Source organism: Phascolarctos cinereus, unplaced genomic scaffold, assembly GCF_003287225.1.
Source record: "Phascolarctos cinereus isolate Bilbo 61053 unplaced genomic scaffold, phaCin_HiC Scaffold_2;HRSCAF=192, whole genome shotgun sequence".
Taxonomy (NCBI): Eukaryota; Metazoa; Chordata; class Mammalia; order Diprotodontia; family Phascolarctidae; genus Phascolarctos; species Phascolarctos cinereus.
Genome location: NW_027555625.1, coordinates 143223296 through 143229629, shown reverse-complemented (window position 1 = coordinate 143229629; position 6334 = coordinate 143223296).

Genomic DNA, 6334 nt, shown 5'->3' with positions numbered 1-6334 from the left:
TGGAACAGGGAATAGCTTCAGATACTTACAAGCTGTGTGACCCTGGGCAAGTCTCTTAACCCTGTTTGCCTCAGTTCCTCATCTATAAAATGAGCTGGAGAAGGAATGGCAAACCACTCTGGTGTCTTTGCCTAGAAGACCCCAAATGGGGTCACGAAGACTCAGATGTGACTGAAAAATGACCAAACAACAACTTATGACCTCTATGGGCCTGAGTTTCTTTCTCTGTAAGATGGAACAGTTGGACAAGATCATCTATAAAGTGCTTTCTGCATTCGAATCCTCTCATCCATCTCAAGGTCCCTCCCAAGCTAGTGATTCTGTGTCCTGTAATAAGTACCCCAAGCCTGCAGCCCAATGGCCCAATTCTTTGCCCCTCAGGCAGAGAGCAAGCCCTTATAAATCAGTTCAAGAGCTTAGGCACAGGGAAAGAGGATGTTTTCTCCTTGCTTAGGAAGGAGTTATAGGAAGGGAGCTGTCCAGTGATGAGGTGTGACCCAGTGTGGGAAGGGCAGGGAAGAGACAGGAAGGTGCAGGGCTACAGAGACCCCAACCAGGGGCCTTTTACTTGACTGTACCTAGATCAGGCTGCCCTTCCACAGTCAATTATTTCTGCATGCTTCCTTTCAGTGTGCGTACACACACACACACACACACACACACACACACACACACACACACAGCCAGAGCCAGGAGCATATATAGACATTCCAGAGTGGCCACAACTCCTCCTTCCCCCTAGAGTCTGAGATGAGGGCAGAGGGAGAATTTTCTCTAGCAGTTGGCTCCAAGGCCTGCATTATTCACCCGACAGACCCGGGAAGAAAGAATCAGGCAAGTTCTGTTACTAATATCCTACAAATTAGCATGCAGGAACCTGACAAGTTCAAACAGAGGACTGCCATGTTTAAACATGACCCTGTGCAATACCACTCTATGTGCCATAGGAGGATAGAAATTATCTTCCATCATTTCAAACAGCCTGCAAAATTCATCCCTTTCTGTGTCTCAAACTCCTTCCCGGTTGCCTAAAATTTCTCCAAACTGGAAAATACTCTGTCCCTTCCCAGGGCAGGACCTCGACACTACAGGTTGGCAGCCAACTTACCGTCTTCCGGGCAGTCTTAGAAACATTGCTTTTGTCAAGCCAACATTCCAGCTCAAGCTTCTACTCTTCAGACATACCCTCACAGTAAGAAATCCAGGCCAGTCTCAGCTCTGTCCTTGTCTCCAGATACTGCTTCAGATACCCAAGGGCATGGCCCAGGCCGGCCCACCCCTAGCTATTTAGTGAGCAGGTCACTTTTGTGAAAGCCCAATCCCTAAAGGCCCGTAGAGCAGGCAGTAGTCTTATAACAGCAATACAATGACAGGTGACCAAGGGGTCTCTCACCTTACCGTAGGACCTCCAGCCCAGGCTGCCTGAGCTAGCCAATATTAGCTCAGAACTGGATTAGGTAAAACACAAAGAGGATTAGGGCTGCAGGCCATCTGCAGGGGAAATAATTAGCTTAATGAGGTTATGTAGATTGTTTTGCCTGCTGTGTTCAAGGATACAATTGCTGAGGCTATGAAATTGCAGGCCCCTGTGCCTGAGAGGAGCATCTGCCCATGAGGGGTGGGGTGGGTCACCTGTCCTTATGTTCCTGTTATAAATGTGGGCTCCGGTCAGCAATTCCTGATTCTTTGTGCCAAGAGAGGGCCCAGCAAGCCTTTCAACAGCATGTAAAAATCACACGAGGAGGTAAATGGAGAAACTGACATACAAGGTTTAAAGCACTGGCTGGAAATTGAACGTATTAGTCAGTTAACCAGCTATTTTGTCTCCCTGCAGCCTAACGAAGCATTTCCCTAATTGTGGGACTGAGCCAACTCATTTCTGAACCAAACATTACTTTGACATCTTGTAGACACCGCCTGTGAGAGTCAGCAAACACTGGCTTTATCAGGTGAGGGGTGGTACAATGGAAAGAGAATTGCCTTTGTAGTCAAACGACCTGGCTTTGGATCCTGCCTATGACCTTTGACAAGTCATTTCTTCTCCTGGGGCCTCAGTTTCCTCATCTGTAAAAAGAGAGGGTAGGCCTGGATGGGCTCTGAGGTTCCTGCCAGATTAGATCTGAGATCTATGTTTGAGTAGGAGGTTTCAGGACGAGTCTTCCAGGAAGCAGGTGGATAAGCTACATGACTTCTAGAGCCTGGCTTCTTAACCAGGGGTCCACGACAGATTTTACGGGGTCTGTGAACTTCGATGAGAAAAAAAAAATTATGTCTTTAGGTTCATTAACCTCTAAGAGAAATCAAGTATCTCCTTCAATTACTTAAAAATATTATTCTGAAGAGGGATTCTTAGGCTTCCCCAGATTGTCAGAGGGCTCTACAATACCCCGAAAAATGCTAGAAGCTCTCTATAGAAAGTGAATTAAGCTGTCAGCATCACAGAGGCCTGACAACTGGCATTATTCTCATGTTGTTGTTCATTAGTTTCAGTCATGTCCCACTCTTCATGACCCCATTTGGGGTTTGTCATTTCCTTCTCCAGCTCATTAAAAATTTTTTTTTTTTTTGCTTTTTGGTGAGGCGATTGGGGTTAAGTGACTTGCCCAGGGTCACACAGCTAGTAAGTGTTAAGTGTCTGAGGCTGGATTTGAACTCAGGTCTTCCTGACTCCAAGGCCAGAGCTCTATTCACCCTATAGCTCATTTTACAGATGAGGAAACTGAGGCAAACAGGGTAAAGTGACTTGCCCAGGGTCACACAGCTAGAAAGTATCTGAGGTCAGATTTGAAGTCAGGAAGGTTCCTGACTCCACGCCTAGCACCTTGCTGTCTCATTATTCTCATATCAACGGGCAAAGCCTTAGACTGTGTCTACAAAATGCCTTAAATGACTAGTGAATTCACAGAAAACAAATCCAAATAGTTCTCTAGATTGAATAAAATACAATGCAGGTATTAGGGCTTAGTGGAAAGAGCCTTAGACCAGCAGTCAGAGAAACTGAATTTGAATATCAGTCCTGCTGCTTATTAACTAAATCACCTCATGCCAAGTGCTTTAACTATCAGGGTCTCCTCACCTCGGAGGCAGCTAGGTAGAAAGAGTGCTGGGCTTGGAGTCAGGGAGACCCCGGTTCCAATCCTGCCTCAGATACTTACTAGCCATGTGACTCTGGGCAAGTCACTTGAAATGCTATCTGCCTCAGTTTTCCCATCTATGAAGTGGGGATAACAATAGCAATTAACTCCCAGGGTAATGGTAAGGACCAAATGAAATAAAATTTGTAAAGAGCTTTGAAAACCTCACCAGATTATGATGAAGGAAGGTGCTTTGTAAAGTAAAAAGTGCTATATAGATGTGAGCAATTATAATTAAGAATGGTAATAAGGGAGACAGGGTGGTGCATAGTAGAAAGAACACTGGATTTGAAGTCATAGGAGCCGAGTTTGAATTCTAACTCTGCTACTTACTAGTGTCATAGGGGTGGGGACAGCTAGGTGGCGCCATAGTGCATAGAGTGACAAGGTTGGAGTTCAGAAAGACTCGCCTTCCTGAGTTCAAATTTGCCCTCGGACATTTACTAGCTGTGAAATCCTGGGCAAGTCACTTAACCTTGTTTGCCTCAGTTTCCTCATCTGTAAAATGAGCTGAAGAAGGAAACGGCAAACCACTCCAGTATCTTTGCCAAGAAAACTCCGAGTGAGGTCATGAAGAGTCAGACACAGTTGGAAAATGACTGAACAACGAATGTTGTTGGACAACGGCATTTATACAGTTCTTCAAGGTTTGCCAAGCGCTTTATAGATATTACGCCATTTCCCCCCTCACAACAACCCTGAGAAGTAAATGCTATTATTATCTCCATTTTAAGGATGAGGAAGTTGAGGCAGACAGGTCTGGGAATACAAATATAAGCAGAAAGGCAGAGAGCCTTCCCTCAAGGAGCTTGCATTCTAATGAGGGAAGACAACACATAAAAAGAATCTGGAAAGGAGGCTGAGGTGAAGATGAAGGTATCTACCTCACCAGGTGGTTATGATGGTCAAATGAGACAATATTTATAAAGTGCATAGCCCTGTGCCTGGTGAATGGTAGGAGCTATATAAACGTTAGATGTTATTATTACTTATTAGAGCAAATCTAGAGTCAGGAGTGCAGCTGGATTCCTTTGCCAGTAAGCAGATAAAAGACCAGGGGTAGGGAACCTGAGCCCTCTAGGTCCTCAAGTGTGGCCCTTTGACTGAACCCAAACTTTGCTTCCCACCCCTGTAATAGACCCTCACTTTGACCTTTTTTACATTTTTCTCTAACCTCCCTTTCAGTGGCAGACATACTGACACCATCAGGAAGTGACAACTCCCTCCATAGCCTCTGAGAGAATTATTATATCACATGCAGTTCAATACAATAATTGATGGGTTATAATGAGCCAGATGTATCCAAATAGGTCAAATGATGTTGTTTCACCCTTCTTAAAAAAGTCAGAGCAGTATGTAATTTACACCAAAATAAAAATAGTTTTGGTACTTAAAATTATTTTATATGTAATACTTTATTCTTTTGATGATTCTGGATAAAAAATTTTACTGTTTAAATAAAAAATTGAAGTTCTTATGCCAAAATGAAAGTGAACGTCATGACTTTTTGCTTATCTGTTGTTATTGTTTACATCAGGCAACATTCTGAACCATTGTATAGAATAAAAGTAATATTCTTGGACACTAAAAAAAAAGTACAGCCTGGAGAAGAATGAATGAAGATGTGGCTCGCCCAGGCATCCTTCCTAGAATGGAGGTTCTGGGAGGAACAGCTAAAGATACTTCCAATGCATGACCTGTCTAGAGGTGGACTCAGCTTCCAGGGTGGAGAGATTTCTGAGGCATTACAGAGAAACCCCAGGAACAGAGTCAGGACTGAAGCCTCGTTAGGAATAAATATGCTTGAGGAATATAAATGGAGGGATAAAAAAATCAATAAAGGATAATAAATGCTTCTTGATTGTTAAATTGAGTTAAAATTTAGATTTTTATCTTGTAGACAAAGCAAAGACATTGAGGTTTTTAAGCAGAGAAGTGATGCTACCTGGACCATAGCAAGCACTAAATAAATACTTGTCAACTGATAACATTGGTTGGTTGATGTACAATGAAAGTGGTGTTTGGGGGAGAACTGTGTGGTGATAGTATATAAAAGGGGATGGAGGAAGAAGAGAACGGAGACAGGAAGGCAGCAAAGAGGCTGTTTCAGCATTCCAGATTGGGATGATAAGGGCGGGGGCAATGAGAATGGAATGAATGGAAAAGAAGGGTGCAAGATGCTCAGTGAAGGAGGAATTATCATGACCTGGTGATTACTTGATGAAGGAATGAGAGGCTTTAAAATTAAATCAAAATGACCTCAAAGATTTTAGGCTTACATAACTGACCCATGAATAGAAAGAGGGAAGATGAAAAGGGGAGAGGTTTCTATGGAACATAAAGAGCTCAGCCTTTGATATATTGAGGTGAAGGCAGGCCGTTCAAGTGCCAATGTGTCACCCACCATTCATACATACTAGTTGCTCAATGACTGCTGAACTACTGAATTAAATGCCCATCAAGACATGAGAAATATGGGACTGGACCCCAGGAGAGTCTGCGATCTTCTCAGTCATTTCGCCTTCTTTTTTCCATAGATAGCACCTGATTTGTGCCTCTCTGTGCATTGTTTTTTATTGTTTTTTAGATGTATGTGGTCCCTCTCTATAATTCAAATAAATTCATATTTAAAAAAACTGCCCCCAGTGCTTTGCACACTGTATTTTAGGGTGACCTGTGATTTCATCAATGTAAGAGAAGAACCTACCAGTACCAACACAGAACAGCACCTGTTCTGCAACTTATTGTCTTAGAGCAGAGGTCATGAAACTATAGTCTACAGGCAAATCCAGCCACCTGTTTTCATACAGCCAGCAATCTAAGAATGGTTTAAATAAAGTATTTAAAAATTTTAACTTAAGTAGTTTGCTGACCTCTCTCTAAAAGACTCATATGGGTCACTAAGGGGATGAATTATTTGCCCAGAGTCACACAGCTGATGTCTGTCCGAGGTGGGATGAGAATCTGGGTGTTCTTGACAGACGACCTCCAAGGTCTACTCTTAGATCTCCTGTTTTTCAGTTATACCATGACTGACCTTCCCACTGCATCCAGTGCAAACTTCCCGAGGATATTTTGTCCTCTGAAACGGTCAACATGAAATTATGTATGTATCAAGTAATACTGACTATATGCAGCACTTTTCCATGTAAAATTAAGCTTAATTTCCTCTATTTTTGCTCCAAATTCTTCCTGAGCCC